The sequence below is a fragment of the Capsicum annuum genome, chromosome 11 (genome assembly GCF_002878395.1).
Source record: "Capsicum annuum cultivar UCD-10X-F1 chromosome 11, UCD10Xv1.1, whole genome shotgun sequence".
Lineage (NCBI taxonomy): Eukaryota > Viridiplantae > Streptophyta > Magnoliopsida > Solanales > Solanaceae > Capsicum > Capsicum annuum.
The window spans coordinates 147,341,886-147,347,080 of NC_061121.1; positions in this window are offsets into that span (position 1 = coordinate 147,341,886).

The following is a 5,195-nucleotide window of genomic DNA, read 5'->3' on the forward strand; positions in this document are numbered from 1 at the left end:
CTTTGGATTGTTATATGTGCTCTTTGTGAGTGTAAAGAGCACATATAACAATCCAAAGGGCGCAAGAAAATTAGAATAAAGTTTAGCATTTCTAAAAGTGAAATATTATTTCACAATCATACTATGCATGACTCGAAAATATCTAAATAATTCTATTTAGCCACAAAAATTCAAACTTTCTCATCATTTTGACAAATTTGAAAACAAGCAAAAAAGAGGAATAAACATCGTGGATGAAAAATAAAGCTATCACTTCATCTCTTATATGAAAATTTTGGAAATTGCTTAAAATAATTAACAAGTAAATGAAAAATTCATGATTTAATCAATTATTATTTTATTAAGGAAAAACAAACAATAGTACCTATTTTTTCAACATAAAAGAAACAACTTTACAGCTAAAACAAACATATACGCCAACAATAAATTTAAACAAGACATTAGTTTGTATTTTGAGCAAAGATCAAAACTTTATACATGGCAATCAAAGAATAAAGTGAAAAGGTAAAACAATCAATATTAACCACTCTTTTCAACATAAAGAAAATAACTTTACATGCTAAAAACAAACATATGTACCAACAATGAGTTTAAACAAGACATGGGTATGACTATTCAAGTAAAGATCTAAACTTTATCCAAAATAATCAAAGAATAAGGTCAAAAGGCAAAACAATCAATATTAACTATTTTTTTCAACATAAAGAAAATAACTTTACATGCTAAAAATAAACATATTCAACAATAATGAGTTTAAACAAAACATTATTATGTTTTTCAAGCAAAGATCTAAACTTTATCCAAAATAATCAAAGAATAAGGTGAAAAGGCGAAACATTCAGCATTAACTATTCTTTTCAACATAAAGAAAATAACTTTACATGCTAAAAACAAATATATCCAACAACAATGAGTTTAAACAAAGCATAAATACATCTTTTTGAGCAAAGATTAAAACTTTATCCAAAATAATCAAAGAATAAAGTAAAAAAAAAGACACATACAATTATTGTTAGCTTATTTTTATATCATGAACATAAAAATAATTAGAATATCGATACCACAACGTCCTAGGGCCTTTAAGGCCATCAACAACATACAATCCCAGCAAACAAAATTATATCTACGAACTATGAAGAAGAAAATGATAATAAAAACTAAAAAAAAAAGATGTGTTTACCTTTTTGGGGGAAGCAAAACGAGACTACGAGCTTCGTCGGAATTAACCACAATCAAAAAAACGTCGCCGGTAACTTGAAATTTTTTATTAGCCAATCAACTCTATGAAACAAAAATTTTTACCAAATAAAAATAACTATTTTGCTCAAAAAGGATTTTTCATCTTTCTAGCCTCTTTTTTTTCTTCCTTTTTCCCCCTTTTTACCAAAGTAGTGGTAGTATTTATAGGAGAGAATGAGATTTTTTTCCTCTCTTCCACCAATGTAGGAGAAAAGTATTTATAGGAAAGGATCAAGATTTATTTCTTGTCATCCACTAATGTGGGAGAAAAAGTAATTAAGAGTGTTTTTGAAATTTTAAAATTGAAGATAAGGTGAGGTGGAAGATAATATGATGAAAAATTATACAATGTAGTACAACTTTTGAATTTTAAAATTGGAAAAAGACAAAGTTGGGGGGAAACAATACAATTTAGTAAAATTTGAAATTATTTTTTTGTAGAATTAGGTTGAAGTTATGAGAGTTCTTGAGAATTTTGGGGTTATTTAAAATATAACCCCAATCGGGATTTAAAATTTAGTCATATTTATTTAATTTTGACCAAATTAGAAATCAATTGACGGATTGCATTACAATTATGGCCAATTTGATTTCAATTATGGCCAAATCTGATAGATTGGCTAAATTAAATTTAAATTCGATGTGAATTAATACTTTCTTTAATCCCGGGCTTCTTGATTTTATAAAATCAAACACATATTTATTCAAATAAATTATTTTTTGAGAGTAAATTATATTTAAATTAAAACTTTAATCATTTGAATCTCTAAACCTTGATTAAAATCTAATATTTTATAAAATAAATATTTAAGTAAAAAAATTATAAAATCTCGTATAATTGAATATGATAATTATAATCATTACTTAAAATGATAAAATTACGTATAAATATATTTAATAAATTTTTATTCGAATGAAATAAATATTTTAATTTTATTCAAAATCAAAGAAACTCAGGATTAAATTTAGTCGTGGAGGAAAAAATTAGGTGTCAACAACTGCCCCCTCCTTTTGGGTAGGGTAGATGCAAGTAACCCTAGGCAAAGAGAGGTTGATGTTCCTAATTTTTGTCCGACCACAAATTCGAAACTGAAAGAGGTTGGCTTTTGCATTATTCTCATAGAGTCATGGCCGAACCCAAGTCGGGTTTCCTACATATCTCAGGTTACAAAAGAATTCAGGCTACTTGAAGTTCATAAAACTTGATTTAAGGCACAATTTTCAAAAAAAAATCACCAACTATCTCAGTTTTTTAGAGTTTTTGACGACTGAAAAGCTAGAAAATGAAGGAATTTGGGAGGAGGTTGGAATACAGTCGAGTTTTCTGCATAGAGCCCAGCCTACATATCCCTAAGACTCAGGGAATCAGACTGCCTGTAGTTTGACTCAATCGGTAGAAAAGATAGTCTTTTATTTTGGACTATCTTTGGTTTGAAATGAGTGACAAGTTGATTGAGTTACGAAAAAGAGGCTTGTAACCTCTTAACCATGAATGTGGGATCCTTCACATCCATAGGAAAGAACTTACCTAGACATAATTTCCAAAACTCTAAGTGTGTTGCCACCCAAATCTGAAAGAAAGAGAAGTTTACCTTTGGTATGAGTTTAGAAATATACCGAAGGTGAAGTTGAAACCAAAATATCTCAAACTACCCACATGTCTTCTAACAGGGGTGTGGTTAGATGGTGGTGGCGATCATCCTTTAGCTCGCATCCAAAGAGTTTGACGTCCCTCTTTAGATCATATCCTGTTTTGCTACTAAGAAAGAGTTCCACATTGTGCTACGTCATATCTGGAGTTATCCGCACCTGTAGTTTTGATTTGAGATTTTCACCCTCTCGAATTCTCTTGACAATGTTTCGAACAAAAAGGGTTAGTGCTAAACATAATTCACGAAAGAGGTATATAGTCTTTAGCATATCTTCACGTATGTTATTGCCTGAAAAGCAAAGGCATCCCTTTCATGTACCTGTTTTGAAGGAAATAACTCATAACAACAAACACAACAACTCTCTTGGTCATTGCATAATTATCTTATTTATCGATTGAATATGTCTGCAAAGTGAGTGTCTCTCTTGGACATCGACGACACTTTATGCAGAATGGTCCCTTCAACTGCTTAATCTTGCGCTTATGCAGCAACCCTTTTGAGTCACCTATAATGTTTGTCGTATGTGGCATGATAATATCTCCGGTTATTGATAATAATTTTTTGCATATGATCTCAGGTAAGTCTTGCGCATCTTTTGTACCGATACAACTTATAGATTTTTCTTAAATTGTCAATCTTTGGATAATATTACACATTATTTGATGTCGGATACGAGGCGACTTACAGATATCCTTTGAATTTCTATCTTTTAGGTAATCCTGTACATTATACGACCTTGGATAAGAGATGGCTTACAGATATCCCTCCAATCGCTAGCTTTTAGGTGTTCCTGCACGTCATCCGACCTTGGATACAATATGACTTATAGATATTACTCAAATTGCTAGTCCTTGGGTAATCCTGCACATAATCGATCTTGGATATGACGTGGTTTATAGAGAATCCTTGGACGTATGAATTTGATAATCTCGCATATTCTCTGGTAAGGATTTAGTTGCGACTTATGGATAACATCTAAACTATTAAATTTTGGGCGATCTTGCACACTATCCGGTTAGGATGTTGTTGTGGCTTACGAATGACCTGCAGGCTATCAACTCATATGTGATCTTGCACACAATCCTATTTTAAATAATATAACTTATAGATGACCCTTAAATTGTCAATTTCTAGGAAATCTCATACATCATCCATCTTTAGACACCGACTTAAAGGCGTCCCTTAAAATCGTGTGCTCTTGTGTATTCAGATGCTAATTCATAAAATGATGAGATATCCTCGACGCCAGCGTTTGTGTCAAGCATGTCAATAGATATTAAATGTTGATGATATTCTCGATGCCACCATTTATGTCGTGTGTCAACAGATATGAAATGTTGATGATATCCTCGACGCCAGTGTTTATGTCTTGCGTATCAATAGATATTGAATGGTGATGTTATCCTCGACGCCAGCGTTTATGTCTTGTATGTCAATAGATATGAAATATTGATGATATTCTCGATGCCAGCGTTTATGTATGCATGTCAACAGATATGAAATGCTAAGGATATAATGAATGCTGATGATATCCTCAACGCCAGCGTTTATGTCTTGCGTGTCAATAGATATTGAATGGTGATGATATCCTCGACGCAAATGTTTATGTCTTATGTGTCAATAGATATAAAATACTGATGATATCCTCGATGCTAGTGTTTATGTCTTATGTATCAATAGATATTAAATGGACCTCTTGGCAATAATATGCAATGTCCCTCTCGGTGATGATATGAATGGCCCTCTTGGCAATGCTATGAAATGGCCTTCTTGGCAATGATATGAATGGCCCTCTTGGAAATGATGTGAATGCCCTCTCAGCAATAATATGCAATGGCCCTCTCGGCGATGATATGAATGGCCTTCTTGGCAATGCTATGAAATAGCCCTCTTGGCAATTATATGAATGGCCCTCTTGGCAATGATATGAATGGCCCTCTCAGCAATAATATGAAATGGCCCTCTCGGCAATGATATGAAATGGCCCTCTCAGCAATGCTATAAAATGGCCCTCTTGGTAATTTGAAAACAGTTTCACCTGAGTTTGTTTGTCTACGTCTTTCTGTATACATGTACCTGTACTCAAGGTAGATGATTAGTAGACATAAAGTTGCTTTTCCTAGCGACTATTTTTTTAGAAAAATTCTAAATACAATATTTGTAAAGAAGACAACGCACTTTTGTTTGTCCTCCATGATCTCAAGAAATGAGATGGACAATTCAAAAGGTCCTCAATAAATGGGTATTAAACTCATTTTTAAGGCTACCCAAAAATACCGTTCTTGAGCATTAGTGCTCTGGTGT